We start from the raw sequence: 22051 nt of genomic DNA, 5'->3' as shown, positions 1-22051 counted from the left end.
CTTCCATCAGAGGAGAGATGTTTAGATGTTGTACATGTCAGTCTAATGGTTGAGGGAAATTCAGGGCATCTCCTATGGTCCTGCTGCAGGTCTGTGTTACATGGAATGAACAGAACACTTAATTCTGAGATTGTATAGTAGAAACCACAAAAAGAGAATTAAAAAGCATAGATCTTTTAGATGAATGTTTATCTCCGTTCTACATTCTCCGGAACCATTTGTTTGCAATGAGATGAGGACAGAAAATGGTTACTTGTCCAGAAACATTATTTTTTGTGCGATTTGAAAATCAATGTTGTGGTATTCTTAAAGGCCAGATAATGAAAATAAAGTTATGATAGCAGGCATATAAATGTGTTCTTACCCACCAGTACTGTGTGTGCTCAATGTTTTGTGATAGAGAACAAGGAAAAATCCAGAAACCCCAGGTAGCCTGTCTAATTAGCATGGAAAGTGGTTAAGAATGATAGGATTGGCTAGCAGGGTAAATCACTCATATAGATAGTGACTTAGTGATACCGTTTAGCTAGAGGAATAACTGAAGTTTTAAGGTTTCATCATATCTTTTGTTTCTCTGTGTACTCTATTATATGCATAATTACTTTTATTGATTGCCAGCACTGTTAAAACAAGTGGAATGATGCTAATCAATCATTCCAGATTGAAAAAGAAGAGTAGGCTCTGAAAGTTCCTTGAAATATTTTCTTTAATTAAAAATCCAGCCAGGAAGGAGACTGAAATCATTAGCAGTGCTGTAGAATGCCTCTTACAGGTTTGTGGGTGAATATTAACTCCATTCTGGCAGAACGGTCACATAGAATGCTTTCCTGGTCATGTTCAAACTCTACCATATTTCTGCAGTACTTCTATATGTAATTATGCTAAATTTCATTTTAATTGAAACATGTGGCGAGAAAAAACATTACATTATTTAAAAAAAACCTACAATATTAAGATAACTCTCCAAAATCATAACACAGTGTGCAAACAATTTTGAGTTTCTCTCCCATTTCCATTTTCTAGTTCCTGATGGAGAGATGTTGTCTAAAAGTGCCCAAATCAGAACTGTGTAAAATTTTTAGTTTTTTATACACTGTAAGCTGTAATAAGTTCTAAAAAGCTGCAGAAATCAGAAATTTTTGAGCAGTGTTTTCTTTCTGATAATAAAAGTTTTATATAGCTATAGGTTTCTATGTCTTCAAATTGTTTCTTCTGTGTTGTGATCTTCTTAGCTCCATTAATAACACTCTTTTAAGTATTTCAAATATTTCCCCAATACTCTGGTTGCAGTCTCAGCATAAATATGTCTTTAAAGTTATGCCTAGATATATGTCACAAAAGAACTAATTTAAAAACAAATCTTCAGCAGTAGAATGAATGGAATCTGAGGGAAAGCTTTGTAAATCATCAATAAGACAAACAATTTAGATCTCAAGGATCTAAAATGGGAATTCCCTTATTACTTAGCAAAGGAAAAGATGACAGATGCATTGCTGGAAAAATCAATTTGTTAAAAATGTTGGGGTAGTTCAAATGACAAATAAATGTGCAGTAACCTATATGTATTGGTACAGATGACTCATCTGTCTTGGTGCTGACATGCTCTGGAATTTAATCCTGCTGCATGCACAATGCTGGATTCTCCGTTGAGCACAAGTAGAGTCACAGGAACCAATCATAGCAAGGACAGCTTATTCTGTTTTCTTAGTTTCTCACTGAAGCAATCATTTATTTTTTTCTTTTTCCATTAGGTAAATAATGGTGCACTCAGATGTGCAAATTCCGTGTATATTAACAGGAAATTTGACATTTCCAAACATTAACTCAGACTTCAGAGAACAAAAGCAGTGTGCTGCCACTGCCCGTATCCATAAGTCAGTCAAATAAAAACCAGATCACCAGAACAGTTTGAAGCTAGCATGCTTCTAAACTCAAGAAAATTCCTTGTTACATTTTGGTAAAAGTTGATCAGCATCAACATAAAGGCTCTGTGGGTCAGAGGGAAGATATTCCCAAAGTTCATGGCATTCCATCTTGTCTTTTTAGACATCTGATTTTGCTTATTTAAGAATCAGTGCCTGCATGAGAGAAATCTGCTTGTAACCAGGCTATAATTTTATTGCACTAAATTGAGCGAGGTAAAGGTTTCACTGAGGAGTAAGTAATGTTGCCCTGAAAACAAACAACCATCTAACCTTATGCTTTTCCAAATATTCAGTGTAAATAACAACTTTCCTTTCTGTTGCAGAATCATGTATCTTTTACTAATGTGGGCGGTACTCGGTGTGGGTGGTACTTGGGCTCAGGTGGGTGGTAGTTATAGGGGGTGGTTCTGGGTGGTACTTGGATGGGTCACGGGGTGGTTGTATGTCACGGTATATAAGTAGTTGTTGTGCAGCATTAAATGGGCACTTGAGCTGTACCCTATGGCGTGTGTCTCTCGTGTCCCTGTGCTGGGTAGGGTACAGATGAGAGGGGGCTGATAGGGTGTTGTTAGCTGGGCTGGAATTGTGTGGAGGGTAGCAACAACTAAAGATGTGCTGTATTTTAAACTGCAGAGTGGGACTGAGTTCTTCCCTCTTTTGCCACCTACCCAGGAACTAGAGGGATGTCTCTGCTATTCTGAGAGGGAATGCTGCAAATCACATACTGGTTCTTTGCCTCCCCTGAGAAGCTTCACCACTTGAATGTAATCTTAATAACATTTAACCTTGCCCTTTAAAGTGGTATTTATTCTTTTTTCCTTTTTCTTCTTCTTCTTTTTCTTTTTTTTTTTATAAGAGAGATAATGATGCACTTTTCTGACCTATTGAGGTGTCTTCAGAGCAAAACTTGGGCTGGTAATTCTCAGACTCACAAAGCTGCATTTAACCTTTTGAGTAATTATATTTTTAAGCAATACATTGATGAAAGTTCATGCCTTCCAAAGGTCTGTGCCAAACCAAGGCATTAAATAAGAAGGGAAGGGAAATACAATTTTGCCTCAAATTAGTAAAATCACAAAATGAAATGGAGGAGAATATAACAAAATAAGCTGTCTTCTGGTTGGATTTGATGGTCAGGTGCAGCCACATCCTACTGTTTCTATCTGCAAACAGTGCTTTCCTTCTGACTCGGCAGGTATTCATATTATCAGGCTCCAGTAACATCCATTGAATTGATTTATCTATGGAGCAAATGAAAACAAGTTAAAACCTTTGTGTGGCTTTGTACAAACAATACCTGTGCTATTATCATCCCCTGTTTTGTTATAATCAAATTTACTACAGAAACACAGTTCCCACATCCAACCATACAGGAAGATAAACAGTTATACTTTTCCATCTCCTTTCTAAAGTGACCTATGGAACCTTACTTTCAAGTTAAATATTTAATTTTTTTGAATCATCCTTGCTTGAAAGAAAAGGTACTTATGTGAAGTAGTAAGAAACACTGAAAATTATACTGTCTATTTCAATGTCCTTCCTCTTCATATCTTAAAAACTTTCAATAGGGATTTGAACTTTTTATGTGAAGGATTACACGAGGTGCACCCTGGATAGTCATGGTGAACACATTTACACAGGACAAAGCCAGATTTATTTGTGCATCGTGTACTGGCTAGTTTGATAGCAGATATGTCTGGGCTCCTAACATCTAAAGGAACATTTTCTGCTTTTGATTTTGGAGAATGGGTGCAATTCATCACTGCTGTGAAAATCCAAGAAGCCATGAAGAGGATCTTAAAGTCTTTAGATATTCTTATTGCAATATGCTCTTCTTGCTGTCTTTTCGAAACTTGTGAGTAATAGATCTTTTGTACTCAGTGCCAGAATCTTTTAAAATATATAAACTGATTGTCTTTATGAAAGACTCATTTCCAAATGCAAAGAGATATTTCTAGCATCTGAATACTAGCTTAATGAGAAATTTGGAAGATAACACAATTTTTTTGACATATTGACCTGGATTATGCATTGTTTTTTTAATGACACTTATTCAGTGTTTTATGATTGTGTTCACATCTTAATGTGAAGAAATCAGGCCTATCAATCTTACTGATTGTGTTAAAATTAACAGATATTTTAAAATCTTATTGCAAAATGAAAGTTCCCAGCTTTGTAAGATAACAAAGTCTCTCTTCATTAGTAAGCTTTCTTTCCTTCTTCCTTATTACATTTTCTGGATGTGGGAAGGCTGACTTAAAACTAGCTGAGAAATCATTTTAAAAACAAAAGTTTCTTACATGCACCCATATGATCTCAACATTGAAGTGGAGGCAGATGAATTAACAGAGAGGCAAAATAAATGCAGTGCTATTCTAGCATCACTGGCAGCTGTCTGGAAATAACATCTGACATCCAGCAGCAGTTGGTGTCAATTTCTGCTGTTCTTTCTTGTCAAGGCACTTATGTCAAGATCTAGCACCAACCTCTGCAGTTCCACACTCCTTGCTGAGCTAGACCCACTACAAAGGAACCTGCCCTGCTCTGCTCCTTTAGTGCTGCCTTCTGTGTCTCCTTCCTGCCTGCCATTGTAGCTCTGTATGTACAGCCAGCATTCTGAGTGACTTTCATGTGTCATCTTCTTCTGTTCTGCAGTCTAAATCTGAAGAGACATCTCAGCCTGTGAAACGCATTTCTCTCGCATCTAATTTCTGCCAGGGAGTCTGGTTGTTGGTATTTGCATCAAAGATGACTCAGAGTGAATTACTTCAGTCTCACTTAACTCACTATATAGGAGGGAACTTTGGAATTTGACTTAGGGAATGTGCACAGAATCTCTTTGAAATGTTAATTCTATTTGATATTAAGGGAGGGCCTTAGTGAGTGGAGCCGGCTGCCCTAGGCCTCTTTATGTCTTCTGATACCATTAGGTTTGTACTACTATGCTTACAGAAGGACCAGGCACAGTCTGAGCTCTGTTACTGAGCCTCCACAGAGTGACCACTTCTTAAAGACAGACCAATATTTATAAAATGTTCCAACAGCACTGCTGATGAGAGAAGTCTTACAAACCCAGAGCACTGTCAAGAAAGAAAGTGTCCGACACTGGCATGACGCTCTGCAAGATGCTGATATATGAGGGCTGCTCTGAAATTAATGCCTCTTAGTTTATTCTGTTGGCCCACAGCATCACAGATGCTGATGGTATGGCAGTAGAGGTTGAACCTTCCTGCCAGCATTCCATTTCATGTTGTTGCTGTGTGACAGATGGCAGCAGAAGGGCAGGCTGACGGAATGATGCCTGGCATGGAAGTCAGAATGAAGCAAAGGCGTGGACATGAATTCCTCCATGTGGAAAATTTATACCCATTGACACTCACCGATGCTTGCAGAACATTTATGGAGAACCAAAGAGTGGGTGTGAGCACAGTGAGTGGTGGATGCTGTGTTTCAGCAGTAAGAGAGCCGTGCAGATTTTTAGGAGCAAAACATGTAACGCTGTGTTTTTGTAAGTGTGAATTTGTCCTATCAAGCAAGTGTTGTTGTGCTCTTTGTTGTAGTTTCCATGCAAATAAATAGGAAGCATTACTTCCAGAGCAACCAGCGCTCTGGTCAAGTGATCTAGAACATGCCAAGCAGACATAATGACCAACTCACCACTGGTCGGGTTGTAGACACTGCCTATTGAATATTACTCAGATTAATGCAGATCTGTATCAATTATGTTTGGCTAAGTTTTGCCTCCAGATTAAACAAATGAAAGCATACTGAGTTTAATGTACCTAGGTTGAAAACACTTAATAGCAGCAAGCAGTATGCATTAATCTTATGTCATGGTTTTATGTTTTTTTGTTTTTGGTTCTCAGTATTCCGAATCAAAACATCAAGTAGTGTACTGGGAGTTCAAGTGTTAACTCCAATTATTCCAGGCACTCCAGTTAACTCTAATTCCAGGCACCTATCCCTATACATTATGGAAGTCCTGGGATCTGGCCCTTCCGGGTGGGGCGGTCTCTTCCTGCCTGGCAGTGGGTGCTGGAGGTGCTTTCCTGGCCGTTCCAAGCTTTTCAGGTGTGACTCGGTCTCGGGAACTCTCTCTCTCCTATCTCAGATCTTAGTCTCAATTTCAATCAGATTGTATTATATTGTGTTATCTTGCGTTCCGGTATCATAGTTAGTAAAATAAGTTTTCCTCCATAGATTGTTGCCGATTGTTTTTTTTCCTTCCTCCCTTCCTTCCTTCCTTCCTTCCCATTTTGTGGGCTGGGGAGGGGAGGTCAGGGGCCTACTGCCCCCCTGTCACGGGCATAAATTGTTCTAGTTAACTCCGTGACATCTTACTTTTTCATAAACTTATGCAATGTCTTGTTTTAGAAACAATTAAAAACATTTCATATAACAGCTGCAATAATACACCTATTTTATTGCTTTTCAATTGATGAACTGAACTAGACTTCACTTGCTCACATAACCAAAGAGCAAACTAAGAATCTAAGTGACATCTTGGTTTACAGACAGATTACTGCCTTGCAGGTAGTCTGATCAAAGACCTCATCCACTTCCATGTGTGGGAAGTAGAGCAGAGAGCTGGCAGCCACACCTGGTGCCATCCATCTCCTTAGCAGGACTGCCAGTTCCTCTCCACTCATTTTTACAGGATCTGTTTGCTATCCGTTGCCTGTGTGGCCGTATCTTACTTCTGGGTAAGTCCAGATAAACCTCATGACTGAGCATTAGGTGTGGTTATAGTATTAGGTTATTTTGTTCTCTAGAGACTTCTGAACACCTCTGCGTGTTCTCTGTTCACTGTTGCTCATACTCTGGGACTTCTTGAAACCCAACACAACCCAAAATGGTAGTCATCTCCTGCTTCATTTTGAAAGTTCTGACACAGTTGTTCGCTTTCTCTTCTAGTTTTCCAAGCTGGTGTTCTCCCAACATGCCTCTTTGTTCATTTGGAGAAAGGCATTGTAGATAATTTAGATCACAGAACTCTGCTCTTGCAGTTAAACGAACACTAAGAAATCACTTCAAATAATCCTTGAAAATTAAAGCCTAGTGAACGATTGGTATTTATTTGAGTATTCATGTGCAAATCTTCAGACAATTAAGTATAACTTTATGCATCATCTCAACGGTGTATGCAAAACAATATGAACAATATCTTTCTGATAAAAGAAAACTGAATAGTTTATCTGTTATATTTGCCCGAGTAAAAAATAAATGCATTTGTGTAAGGGATTGTTAATCATACATTACTCTGTGCATAAGTGTATTAAAAACCCACACTGAACTCATGCTTTTTGACACTGTAAGGTTTAAACAGCAGTTTAATATAGGTCCTTGACTATAGAGGAGCCTGTAAAAATGTGTCAATTGAGACAAACACTTTACTGCTCTGACAAAAATACTTAAGAACTGCCTGGACTGTGGTAATTGTTTACAAGGCAAATGCATTTGTTAGGCAACTGATGGTTTCAAAGTACTTGAAAAGAAATTTGGAGTGATGAACATTGGCTAATGCTAACTTCTGGTGCCTAATGTGAACTTCTCAAAACCAGTTCGAATGACCAGGAAGAATTTCTGCAGATATCCTTTAATTTTCTCACGTGAGAATAGGCAGCTTTTACAGATATGATTTTCTCTAGATTTTTTTCTTTAATAAATAGTATCTGACAGTGAATGGCTGATATACCATGCAAAAGATTCAACGTTTAGGGGCAGGAGAAACGTCATTAGTGGAGGAAAATCAGCCTGGAGCCTGCTGTCAGTGTATCACTTCATTCACAATCCGAGAGGTAGTTTTTCTAGTTCAGTTCTGTGCCAAATCTCTTTCAATATATGCAGCCAACAGTGAAACAGAACATTTCAGATCACAAGATAGATCAAGTACAGAGCAAGGTGCTTTCCTGAGCAATTGCTCTTCCTTTTCTGAGATTCAGAGCTGTACGTTCAAAGCTCAGGTGGTGTAACTCCTGCAAAATCTTGGAGTTACAGTGCAGTTGCTGAGGCAGAAGGAGTTATTTGCAATGACTTACAACTGAGCTAGCAGGTACATTTGTAGCTCTCTCCAGCTGCGCATCTGCTGCAGATGAAATCCACTCTGATTGTTATTGTCTTCTCACTGCTCACTCTCCAAAATCATTATGGATTGTTAGAATCAATCTATTTCATGCACAGAGTCATTCAGAATCCCCGTCTTACCTAGAAGTGACAGAATGTGCAGTCATTCTTTGCTTTACAGGATGACCCTGGCAAGTGAGGGCAAGAAGTGTTATTTCACCCTCCCTGGTGTTCTGGCACAGCCAGTGGTCCTCCAGCATTGTGGGGGAGCAAACCTGCAGGGGCTGCTGGCTCTGCTCACCTGGTGCATGCAGGAATGGGCAGCGATGTCTTCACTCTGCTGAGAAGAATATTCACCAGAGTGTTCCCTGTTCAGGTCTGATCTCTCGCAGGCTGAGAATTTGTACTCTGCTGTTGTGCTGCTGAAGGAACATCTATTCCTCTGGTTAATTTACACCATCCCAAAGAAGACAAAGAAAAGGGCTTTTCCAGTGAGAGAGGAGGGATAAGAGACTTCCACGCCTCAGCTGCCCTCAGGGTACCATGTTCAGGTCACCAACATTGTGCTAGAAAGGTGGCCAGGTGTGTACCTCCCCATGTGGCACACTTCTACTGCATCTAGCCCTAGCAGCAGCATGGTTATTCTTGCTCTGCTTAGCTGAAACTTTGCTTTGACTTAGACTCGTGCTGGTCAAAAAGCTCATTATCACTCATCAATCACTCTTTCAGAGCTCCCTTGTTAAAGCTTTGAATCCTTCTAGTTTCCTCATCCATGGACAGCAATTACAGTCAGGGCTCCCCAGGATCTTCTGTCTTACCCTACCCCCTCCTTAAGCACATGTGTTTTAGCTGAAAACAACTGTGAGAGAAAAGGAGTGCTTAGATCTAAACATGCCTTATCTCTTCAATGGTGGATCGTAGAGCATTCTGTCATGTTTTATTCTTCCTTTTTACTGCAACTGACAGTGTGAAGAGGGCTGACTGCCTCCTGACAGGATGATTGCCTCTCCTTTACAAAATTTTACCTGTTTTAAAGATGATACATCTGGTTTTAAAACAGTCTGTTTGTGTGTTCTGACTTGAAGCTGTACTCATCACTGGGAGCTGGATTTAAACTATCAAGTTGTAGATATGAAAAATTAATGAAAACAAAAATAAGTGATCTTGATCTTGTCTGTTTTCTTCCTGCTCTGCAGCCTGTGGGAAGCTACACTGAACTGAAATGTTAGGTCTTCAGAAACAAAGGAAATATTATTATTAATAAATAATGGCAATAGGAGCAGCATGCTTCCTCAGCAATATCTTGTCTCTCCTATAAAGGTGTGACTGCCTAGAAGACTGTCAAAATAGCCTGTGCTGTTTTACAGGTCAGTTAATAGCAATCTCCTCTGTTAATACTCTTCAATCCACCAGTTCACAGCCAATGCAGTTCTTCACTACACTAATCTGTTATTGTGCATGAGATCCTCTAATCTCATGCAGAGTGTGGTTATCTCACTTTCAGGAATTTAGTGTTCTGTTTGAAAAAACTATGCATTTTTATTACATTCCAGCAGTCAACATAGTTCAATGTTTTCAAATTCTTTCTTTGGATCTGGTCCTATCTGTTTTAATGATGACTTGTAAAAATCAGCTTGTCCTGCATGCATAATGTTAAGCCAATGAACAAAATGTGAATGGTATGCCTGTGAAAGACTGTCAGCTGCTGGTAAAATCAGAATATCACTTATATGGCACTAGGTTTGTGGGCACAGGATGGGGTTTGCTTTTCTCAAAGAGGGAGAGGGGTCCTTGGGGAAAAGTTGGTTGGCTCATTGGGAGGGCTTTAAATTAGGTTTGGAGGGGATGGGTGGGATAGTGAGCCTTCCCATGATAAGGCATAGCTAGATTTGAGGGACAGGATGCTGGCAGGGGCCTGGAGGGACCTTTTACTTTGAGAGATCCTGGCAACACTGCAGCACATACAAAACTCTATGATGGTGATCCAGTGGCTGCAGGGGCAATAGGAGAAGGCAGTGGGGAAAACTAAGGGATACACTTGAAAGGAGTGAAGGAGTTATCCTCCAAGAAAGTGACAAGGCCAGTTTCCCAGCTGAAGTTCCTCTACACCAGTGTACGCAGCTTGGGAAACAAAAAGAAGGAGCTGGAAACTACTGTGATACGAGATCACAATATAGTTGTCATCACTGAAAGCTGGTGGGATGATTCCCATGACTGGAGTGTGGCTATTGACATCTACAAGCAGTTCAGAAGGGATAGGCAAGGAAAGAGGGGAGGGTGTGTTCTACATCAGGCTATCTACATCAGGAAAGAAGCAAAATATGGAGAGCTGTCCCTAGTGAATACACATGAGCAAGTTGAAAACCTGTGGATGACAGGTAGAGACCAGGACAGCAAAGGGAGCCTCGTGATCAGTGTCTACTGCAGGCCACCTGATCAAGTGGAGATAAATTTTAGGAAAGCTAATGTCCAGCTCTTCAGGGAGTTACTGAACAACACTTCCTCGTAAACGGTCCTCATGGCAAGGATGCAGAGCAGAGCTGGCAGATGTTTAAGGAAGCTTTCCTCAGGGAACTAGAGCTCTCCATCTCTAGGAGCAGCAAGTAGGGAAAGGAAGGCAAGAGACAGGCATGGCTGAACTGGGACCTGCTGGTTCAGCCAGATTGACAGTGATTTCACTTATATTTGTTTTCTTAAATTTATTTTGCCTGTAAATGTAAATTATACTATCCTTTTATGTTTACTGCAATCAGAGCTAAATCTTTTTTTATTGGATTTGTTTTTAACCAGAGATAAAATTTGAATAGCATTGTTTCAACCAAAAAACCCTTCAAATAAGTAATATATGTTTTAAAATCAGTGAAGTATTTGAATATTTTTAATTTTTTTTTTTTTTGAGTTCATGAATTTACTACTTGTATCCCATTTACCTAAATAGTGCTTTCAGTATCTAAAAGTCTTTTGTTTGCATACCTCTAGTTATTACACCACAAGATGTCTCTGCTCTTGCATTCTGTATAAATGATCATTCTGTAAAAGAACATGGATAAGACGGGGAATTCAGCAGAGCTTTAGAAATGTTGTAAATCAGAAACTGCCTTCAGGTTTTAGACATTCCTTGATCAATTTCAACCTATAATTCAGCAGAAGGTTTATAGTCTTGATGTATATGTTCTTCTATGCTGAAATTATTGCAAAACTATCTGGGGATGTTAAACACAGTATTTCCTTAGATTTATAAGTATAAGGATGTCAATCAATTTTAGTTTGCAGCTTTTTAATGGGGAGCTCCATGTCTATGTTGCAGTTATAGCCTTTTACTTAAATGATCTGAAACAAAATAATCAGAATAAGTAGATAGGAAATAGGGTTGAAAGTGGCATGAGAGATAGTAAAGTGGTTAAAAAGAATAATAAAAAAAACAGATGGGGCAAAGAGGAAAACTGTTGAAGAGTTTGGAGAAGAAAAATGGCCACATTTATTCATTCAAAACAAGCTCTCTCTCTGATATCTCCCTGCAATGCTGTGCTTGCTGTACCCTAAGCAGAACTGAAGCAGGTAGTCCAGTAACTTCTACCTTTCACACTTAGAGAGGTTAAATTTACATCACTTACTGCTTCGCATTGACAGTTACGTTCAATAGCTACTTTCATACAGCTCAGCTTAACAAAGGGCACTGATTAGAACCATAAAATCATAGCATTACCAAGATTGGAAAAGACATCAAATGTCATCCAGTCCAACCATCCACCTATCACCAATATTTCCCACTAAACCAGGTCTCTCATTACAACATCTGAACATTTCTTGAACACCTCCAGGGATGATGACTCCGTGACCTCCCTGGGCAGCCCATTGCAGTGCCTGACCACTCTCTCAGAGAAGTATTTCCTAACGTCCAGCCTGAATCTCTCTGGCACAGTTTCCTCTGGTCTTATCAAGAGTTACATGGGAGAAGAGGCCAATCCCCACCTCGCCACAACGTCCCTTCAGGTAGTTGTAGAAAAGGTCTCCAGACTGAACAATCCCTGCTCCCTCAGCTGCTCCTCATAAGATTTGTGCTCCAAACCCCTCAAAGCTCCTCTGCCCTTCTCTGGACACATTCCATGGCTTCCATGTCTTTCTGGTAGTGAGGGGCCCAACACTGAACACAGCACTTGAGGTGTGGCTTCACCAGTGCTGACTACAGATGGATGATAACTTCCCTGCTTCTGCTGGCTGATACAAGCCAAGATGCCATTGGCCTTCTTGGCCACTCGGGCACTCTGCTGGCTCATTCTCAGATGATTGTTGACAAAGACCCCCAGGTCCATTTCTTCTACACAATCCTCCAGCCACTTTGCCCAAAGCCTGCAGCGTTGCCTGGGGTTGTTGTGGCCAAAGTGCAGGACCCAGCAATTGGACTTGTTGAACCTCATCCCATTGGCTTCAGTCCAGCTATCCAGCCTGCCCAGGTCCCTCGGTAGGGCCTTCCTACCCCCAGGCAGATCGACACTTCCATCCAACTTGGTGTTATCTGCAAACTTACTGAGGGTGCACTCAATCCCCTCATCCAGGTAATCAGCAATAGTATTGAGCAGGAAAGGTCCCTGTACCAACCTGTGGGGAACACCATTTGTGAAGCTTGAGATCTTCTTATTGAAGACTTTCTTGAAAGAGATTTAAGATGCCTTCTGTGCTGTATAAAATATATATTCCCTGAAGGAAAACAATTTTTACTGTCTAAATATATTTTTATTAATGCAAGTGCTGTAAGAGAAACTCTGAACTTTCTATTGCATGCATCCTACATGAGAGGCACTAGAAGTTACATGAAAGAAAAAACAATTTTCCTTAAAACATAAGTAGTAACCTTAAACATGCAATATCTTTCCACTTTACCACTAGGCTGGCTCCTTAGCATATCTTAGATATTCCAATCAAGTCCCTGGGTTAAAACTACTCAAAAACTGCCCTTTCAGGCTGCTATGCAGACTGGGAAAGAGGTGGCTCCGAGCTTGAAGTCTGCAGGAATGAGTTTTCTTTGTAAAGCAGGTGAGGCCTGGAATATATCATGTCAGCTCTGTCCAGAAAATTTCAGAGTATGGCTTTTCATCTCTCTACTAATCAAGCATTCAGGAAAAAGCCATCTCTGAATTTAAGACTCATAACTCTTTAAAGCTTTAGCAAATACCTCTGCAATGTATACTCCAAATGTCAGCCATGTTTTTCTGGGGAGATTTAGAGGAGAGAGTGAAGACTATCAATCAGTTGTAGCCCAGTAACCCTCTACATGTCAAATTTAACAGTAGATGTGCATACAGCTTTTGATCAATGGCAGAGTGGAGACTACAGGAAGGATAACCTCCCTGAACTACAAAAAATATTTTAGGAGTCTAGAGCCTCCACGATTCCATCCCATCCCATCCCATCCCATCCCATCCCATCCCATCCCATCCCATCCCATCCCATCCCATCCTATCCTATCCTATCCTATCCTATCCTATCCTATCCTATCCTATCCTATCCTATCCTATCCTATCCTATCCCATCCTATCCTATCCTATCCTATTTCATTTTTTGCCTTTGGAGCTAAAATGAAAGTGACTTCACTGTGCAAATGAAATTTGATCTCCTTCCAAACATTTTAATCTGTGTTCTATTGGCTCTTTGGAATCTTAAAAAAATTTACTTTAGTCACGGTTTCTTGCTAAGACTTAAAATTTTCTTCAGTTTTCACTTTTATTCAGTAGGCATTGGTCTTCTCTCTGTACAGTCTCTATTTTCTAGCTTGTCTATAAAAATTGTATCCTTCACCAGCTTGAGATCTCTCCTGTTTCAATACTCACTTTCTGCCATATCTTGCAGTGCTCGTGAATATTCTTATTCATGTGAATAGTTCATTCAAAGTTGGTTTGTTAGCATTAGTAGGCTTACAACGTGTTCCCTCCAGATGACATAAATATAATATCAGTATAACAAGCAGGGAAAAAAAATCCTTACACTACCCAGTAGGATACTGTGTACTGTGATCTTAGCAGAGCTTTGAGGATCATCTAAGCATCAGCAGAAGGTCAGAAGGGGGTGGAAGTTGGGCAGAGGTTTGACCTACCAGTGCTTTTATCCTTGTCATATTTCTCTTCAGAACTCCTGAGACCAAGCAGAACTTGTTTCATTTTGTATGCTAACTCTAACAATAGGAGAGCTATTATAAATTTGCCTTTTGCTTAGCTGCAAGATCAACACCAAATTCTCCTAAGGATTCTCTTCCATTGGGAAGGCATTCTTCTACTTCATAATTTACATTGTAGCTTTAAAATGAAGATCGAAGGCTTATGGTGGAAATTTAAGCACATTAAAAGTATGAAAAAGGAACTAAAAGAACTCAACATTTTTTTAAAAAGCAAGGAAAATATCTTGCCTCGCAGAGAAGACTCATTGATGCATAGGTTGATGCTAGAGGTGAATATTGTTAGATTGTACTTATTTTCATTCAAATTGCATTGTTTTATCTGCCCTTAGATTAAAAAAAGAATACGTATTCAGGAAAGAAACTAATAAACTTGAAGGAATTCACTGTGTACTACTAACAAGGAACCAAAGCAACAAATTGTTCTGCTTCTACATCAAATATAAGTCGTTAGTATCCCGACTATTAAAATATAGATTTCCATGCTCCTAGTACAAACTGTGGCCTGAGTATTTGTCACAGAGCTCAGACAAAACGGAGCAGAAAAATGGATGGCTGTTAAGGTAATAATGTGATAATATAAGTCATCTGTTACTGAAGATGCATAAATAGCAATAGGATGGCTTAGACAGGGGATGCCAAGCAGCTCTGAAGGTAAGGACGCAGACAGGAGGATAAACCTCCAAAATACAACATCTATTTTTATTTTCCCAAATGGACTCAAATGTTCTGATTATGGATATTCTTCTGCAAGTTTGGAAGCACATTATACTTCATACAGGTTAGAAATGTCACTGAAGTAAAAAGTCACAGACTGGCTAAACTTGGACTCACTTAAACTGATTTAGGAAGAGGAAGAAGGAAGAACAGTAAGTCTAATTTACCAAAGTTTGTAAAAAATCAACCTGGTCTAAGTAAAGCCAGTTAACATTTTATCAATGATTTGTTGATTTGGGAAGATGTAGCTTCAGAAAAAACTCGGGCATCGTGGTAGGCAAAAAGTTGGAGGAGATGTACTCTTTGTGACCGATTTAACAGAGAAATCTTAACTGGGGACTTCTATCACTCACCACTAACGTTCTAAAATTACATTAAATTCGGTGCCAATACTTTGAGGTGACAATTGGCAAACACATTAAGTTTGGTTCCAATACCTTGGGATGAAAATTGACAGGTCAGTGAGAATTCGAAAAAGCTATCAACAAACAATGCAATTTTAAAGCATGCTACATAGGAAGCTGCACAACTTCAGTCTGTACAACTGTACAACATCTGAAACAGAAAAGTGCAGTACATACCAAAACTTGCATAATCTCCAAGAGACATCAGTGTAACAGCATCAAGTGGATGTAAGCTTGAAACAAAACTAAGTAACAAATCATAGCAGAATCTCCACAACTGGCCATTTTTAAATCATCAGCAGGCCTTTTAACCTAATATTTAAATTCTAAATCAGAACATTATTTTGGTCAATAGTGACTAAAAAATCAAATTTCCCAAGGTTCTTCAGATGGTAAGTTCTCCATATTAACTTCATGGCAGCTTTGGAACTTTGTTTAAATTCCTTCCAAAGTGAAAACATATGCTAAGAAAAAAGCTATTTGTTTCAAGAATCCTCATAAAACATTTTCTTGAGGATGTTACATTATGCAAGTTCATCAAAGCGTATTTTGCTTTAATGTATACATTCACAGGGCTGAATACTATTTGTTCCATTTGCAGTTTTTGCTGATCTTGAAGCAAAGCTCTGCAGTTATAAAGCAAGGCTCAACAAAACTTCCTGAGGGAATACAATACTTTTCTGTTTGCTTCTTTTCCTCATACAGTGACAAAGAGTGGTCCAAGTGAGCAGCTGAGTTGATGCTATGCCAAAAAGAGGAAGTGAGCATAGGCACAGAACTGAGGAGAAGATGTGCCTGATCTGATAGAAAATGATAAGCAAAGGTGGCCAACTTTCTGGGATGGATCAGGTGCTGCGTGTCATGTTCTGCTGCTGCTCTGCTCTGGATGCAATCTGACACCAGCAAATGCACCAAAATGTTTTTAGTCTCAACACATTTTTCTAATCTTCTTTCAAAACATATGTTTCAGCTCTATTTACAGTGCAAAATTGAAGGTATCTTATTTTTTGGTAATGCTTATGAATGTAGAGAAGTAATCCACCTGCTGTGACAATGAAGTTGCTGTCAGGCGCCATAAGGCCATGCCTTTCTTCCTGTCAGACATGCAGGAATGCCAGTAACACCACGACACTTGTGGGAGGAAAGTGATGGAAGAAAGCACTTATCAAGAAACCATTCTGTTGAAACTCCTTCAAAAAGTTCTGATCAAACAGGCATACAGAGAGTTCACACCAATTTAGCACTTGATTTATACTGATTAGGTCAGCAATATATGATTTTTGTCAAGTAATGGCCTTCTTAAGTCATGCTTACTGAATCACAAGTGATTATCTGCTTTTCATCTTAGACACAGCCACGGCCTGAAGAACATCAGACAGACATTTCCATAACAGTATTTTTTTTTTCCATGTACTTAATCACAGAATCACAGAATTGTAGGGGTTGGAAGGGACCTCTAGAGATCATCGAGACCAACCCCCCTGCCAAAGCAGGTTCCCTACACCAGGTCGCACAGGTAGGCGTCCAGGCGAGACTTGAATATCTCCAGAGAAGGAGACTCCACAACCTCCCTGGGCAGCCTGTTCCAGTGCTCCGTCACCTCACCGTGAAGAAGTTCTTACGCACATTCGTGCGAAACTTCCTATGCTGCAGCTGATGTCCGTTTCCCCTCGTCCTGTCTCCACGTACCACTGAAAAGAGACTGGCCTCACCGCTATGGCCGCCACACCTCAGGTATTTCTAAACCTGGATCAGGTCTCCTCTCAGTCGTCTTTTCTCAAGGCTAAACAGACCCAGTTCACTCAGCCTTTCTTCATAGGGGAGATGCTCCAGGCCCTTCACCATCTTTGTGGCCCTCCGCTGGACTCTTTCCAAGAGATCCCTGTCTTTTTTGTACTGGGGAGCCCAGAACTGGACACAGTACTCCAGATGAGGCCTTACCAGGGCAGAGTAGAGGGGGAGGATCACCTCCCTCGACCTGCTGGACACGCTCTTCTTAATGCACCCCAGAATGCCATTGGCCTTCTTGGCCACGAGGGCACACTGCTGGCTCATGGCCAACCTGTCGTCCACCAGGATGCCCAGGTCCCTCTCTGCAGAGCTCCTCTCCAGCAGCTCATCCCCCAGCCTGTATTGGTGCATGCAATTATTCCTCCCTCGGTGTAAGACCCTACGCTTGCCTTTGTTGAACCTCATCCGGTTTCTTACTGCCCAGCTTTCCAGCCTGTCCAGGTCTCGCTGAATGGCAGCACAGCCTTCAGGCGTGTCAGCCAATCCTCCCAACTTCGTATCATCAGCAAACTTGCTGAGGGTGGCCACTATCCCCTCATCAAGGTCATTGATGAAGATGTTGAACAAGACCGGACCCAGCACAGACCCCTGGGGGACACCACTGGTCACAGGTCTCCAGTCAGTCTCTGCACCACCAACGATGACCCTCTGCGCTCTGCCAGTCAGCCAGTTCTCAACCCACCTCACTGTCCACTCGTCTATCCCACACTTCCTCAGCTTTGTTATAAGGATGTCGTGGGAGACAGTATCAAATGCCTTTCTAAAATCAAGGTAGACTACATCTACCACTCTTCCCCCATCCACCCAGCATGTGACAGCATCATAGAAGCCACCAAGTTGGTCGAGCACGACCTCCCCTTGGTGAACCCATGCTGACTACTTAAGAACTCATCACTTAGGATTCACTGTCCTTTTACGAAGAGTATTCAGCATTTCTGTTTCAAAGAGGAATTTCTAATAGGGAGGAGACTGCTTGAGTCATGCTACTGTCATCTTCTGGAAAAGTATACGCTGTGTGTGTATGTGGGAGTGAGATGGCTGAAAATCAGCAGGGTGGAGGAGCTCCTGATGAAGGACAGACACCAGCAAAAGGGAAAATCATACTGACTGTGTCAAAATGTCAGTATGACAGACAAAAAAGCCTGCAGTGTAGAGGAGCTAGAGAACTGAGCAAAGATCCTGGTGGGAAAGAATACAGAGACCACAAAGACCATGTGCCATTAGCTAAATGCTCTGACCCAGCTCACCCATGGAGGCTTGGTTTGGTTTTCTCTTTGGATTACATTGCACTGCTTTTTTTTATTTTTTCTTTTTTTTCTTTCTTTCCCTAATGGGATAATTTCATACTTTTGAATTTGTGAGAATGTGAAAAAGTGAAAAATCACATCCTGTTACTTCTGGTTTGTTAATTCCAGCCAGTTATTGTGGAGAAGCACTCGTCTGTCTAGAGAGTTTCCCATTTCCACATTGGCACTTTCTGCTGTGTTCTTCATAGCATTGCTTCTGTCTCACAGACACCAAAGAGCTGGCTGCGTGGCCATGGATGCTTTGTATGACCTGACCTTCACTTTGTCACAGAGAGGATCTTAAAGATGATGGGTATTCAGCAGCAGAACTCTATTTCTATTTCTTTTTTTTTTTTTTTCTTTTTTTTTCTGACAGGTTTTGTGCTTTATTCTTTCCTTACCACAGCTCTTATTTGCTTTGAGCATGTGCACAAGTATTGAAGTTGCTGCCAATGTGGTTCTCTTATTTTGGTATTTAACATCAGTCTGCGCAGTTCAAGTTCCTGAAGGACCTCCAGGGTAGCACACAGTTTCCGTGGTAGCAATCATTGTTTCAACATCTCTAATCAGAGGGACACCTTGCTGCTCTCTTGGGTTCAGATGAAAGGTTTCTCCCAACCACAATACTGCTACTGTCAGTAGTTTCTAAAACTGAAGACTGAGAATTGAACAGGCAGTGCTGGTTATACAGCTGTTGTGGAAAGATTTAAGTGACACGTACGTATGTGACTTTTAAGAAAGGAAAAGGATCCTGGGGAGAGCACTTCCGCAGTACTGTTTTATTTCCAGTTCTAAGAAAACTAAGAAGTAAGAAATAAGAAGTAAGAACAAAAAATGATTTTGTTTAGTGGAAGGTTATGAATTCTTAGCTGCTAATCCAAGAATGGAATGTGCTGGATTTGAGTGAATGCTCAGCATAAGAAGGAAATTTAAATCATGGAAAGAAGCTAGATTCTCAGATGAGCTCAATTACTGTATTACTTGCTGAAAATTTCCTCTTAAACCACATATATGCACAGAAAATTGCTGGTGCTGTGTGATAGTTCCGCATAACTTGATTTCTAATTATAGTATGTGGTTTTCCTACATGTAATTTTAGGAAATTTTACTTATCCTAAATCAGTTTCTCTGAATAACACCTAACATTTTATGCGTTTACTGAGCAATCAAAGAGCACTCATTAAAATGTATGCGAGAAATAATTTTTACTTCACCCTGGATGAGGTTGTAGAAAATGTATTAGTATTATCTGCTTTTCTTCCTCTTCTATAGAAACCCATTCAGGTCAGTTCCATGCTGAAAAGCAAAGTAACTGTAGGTTAGTTTACACTGCCCTTGGATTGTGTACCCATTACAAACTGTGCTGTGCATAAGCAGCTTAGCAGACACTGCCCGGTAGCCACACAGTTTTATCCTAATTAAAAAGATATATATATATAAAGCCAGAACAATCTTATAAACACGAACTCCTTCATTTTTGAAGACCAAAGGACATAGTGTCTTCTTGAGATGCTAAAATTTACTGAACTTGAGAACCTTGAAAATAGCGTGAAACTGCATGCTTTTACTGTTACTGATATTTCTTTCTTTAATAAATATTATGTTAAGGCAAACAGTGCAGTTTAGAATACTAATTAAATTACTTAAAAAAGTTAAAATGTCAAGTTAATATTAATTGTCATTATTGTCTAGCAAATTTGTCAATGCAATGTGCTGCTTTAATCTGTTACCTCATTTTGTTTTAGGTTTTTGTTATGCTCATATGTAACAAATCATATTAAACAGCTGTTTTATTATTTTTTTTCATTAATGGAAATAAGGCTAATTTTATAATGTAAATAATCATGTTCTTTTGCTATATGCTTAGAACACAGGAAACAACTCGTAATAAACTGATACGAGAAATGAAATTTTAAAGGCATAATGATTAATGAAGGAATTTCTTCTGTTTTTGTGTTACTGAAAATGAGCAGACAGGTGTGCAAGGACCTGTCTTCTGTGTCGTGCTGGAAGAGCAGGCTGGTAGTGAATCAAGCTTTTTGAAGCTACATCGTGCCCTCCTACCAGCCTTTGAGTCCATGGTATTCTAGCCTGGGGAAAGTCTGAGCTTTTAGGCAAGATGATTAAGAGGACTGAGAACTGTCTCATAGGAGAATCCATGCTGAAGAACAGGAAAAGAACCAGTTATAAATAATGCCACTATGCTACGTTGCTGATAAAGAGGCAGGCACAATGGTAGATAATGACTTGTTCTGCTGGCAGCCAGGGCATCTGGTTGCCCACAGGAGGAATGGGCAGGCCAGGAGAGTGCCACTAGTTGGCTGTCATTACCTGTCTTTCCACATGCAAAGTCCCATTCACTTTGGACAAACTGATACTGCTTCAGCACTTAGCTAGGGAGCATACACAAACACACAGATATTGGTGATACATGAATGGTTGAACTGGATGACCTTAGAGATCTTTTCCAACCTTGGTGATTCTATGACTCTATGATTCTATGCATTGTATCAATTTCCAGATGAACTACTTGGCTGTGGTTGGGTGTATGTGTGGCACTGTGGGAACTTGCTTGAGGAAACCTCAGTACGTGATTCAGGAAAGCAGGGCAGAGATTTGAGTGTTTTGTTGGTTCAGCTTTTTTGTCTCAGGATCTAGTCTCAGTATGGAAGTATCCTGCTATGCCATTGAGCTCTTTCAATGTATGAAACATGCTCACTGCATTTGCTGTTGGGAATGAAAATTCTTAGAATCATTATAACTGCTTAGCATCTTGCAAAACTGTTTTGTTTGATTAGAATTTTCTTATCTGTCTTGGTTAGACTATGGTTTTGTACAGTACATATGTGTTTGTTCTTGGTTTGTTCTGGAAAACCCAAATGACTATATTGTTTCACACCAGAAGAATACAAATAAATACTGTTTGTCATTCTCCATTTAAACACAAACAAATGCATCTGTTGTTGGTATGTTTTGTTTTCATTTCACAATGCAGGTGAAAATAATACTGCACCTCCAGACTTTGTGCTGGGAATCTGAACTGTGTTCATGTGGCTTTGTCAGGCATAACTGTATGCCTGACAGACATACCAGGCATGACAAATTTGCAGATGTTGTGTACCAAAGAGGTAAAAATCTGTCCAGAATTATCTTAAAAACCACAAATTATCTTTTTCAACATTGACTTGGAAATTTTGTTCACTGAACAATTTTCCTAGTTATCAGTATTTTCTAGAGTATCCTAGTGCTGTCAGCAAACTATGACTGATTTTCATTGAAGTGCTTTTCCCTAAACAACTACCAGAATAAAGAGAACTGGGACCTTACCAAAAACCCTTTCCTACTGCACAGGGTGAAACAAGGTTTGGTATCCAGGCTCAAGAGAGAAGGAAACAAAGAGAAGAAAATTATTGCTAAGAAAGGAGCAGGCTAGAGTAAAGAATCTAGAGACTGGTCTAGAAAGGAGAAAAAAAATATTGTCTAAGTTAAAGGGTACTTAGGACAATTAGGAAGAAAACCAATCTGGAGATATTTGGGAATATACTCCACATTTCAGACTGGGAACAAAAGAGTATGTATTCTCCAGGGAGGAAAAACAGCTGTGGAAATGGTGATATGAAAAGAAGTAGTTTTAGCTTGTGAGCATTTGAAGTGGAGGGCTCAGCTGCTCTGAGCACAACACTGTTCAAATTCAGA

The 22051-nt window shown here is 40.0% G+C and overlaps 1 protein-coding gene across 1 annotated transcript in view; it reads left to right on the top strand.

Moving 5' to 3' along the window:
• The first annotated feature begins 5904 nt into the window (after positions 1-5904).
• PRR16 (proline rich 16) overlaps positions 5905-22051 on the top strand; it is a 398943-nt gene continuing 382796 nt past the window's right edge. Inside the window, exon 1 of the transcript XR_014880342.1 lies at positions 5905-5996. The gene's annotated coding sequence lies outside the window, so the exon portion shown is untranslated. The remainder of the gene's footprint in view (positions 5997-22051) is intronic.

The sequence above is a fragment of the Meleagris gallopavo genome, chromosome Z (assembly GCF_905368555.1).
Source record: "Meleagris gallopavo chromosome Z, MGAL_WU_HG_1.1, whole genome shotgun sequence".
Lineage (NCBI taxonomy): Eukaryota > Metazoa > Chordata > Aves > Galliformes > Phasianidae > Meleagris > Meleagris gallopavo.
This window is presented reverse-complemented; position numbering and strand designations above follow the sequence as displayed.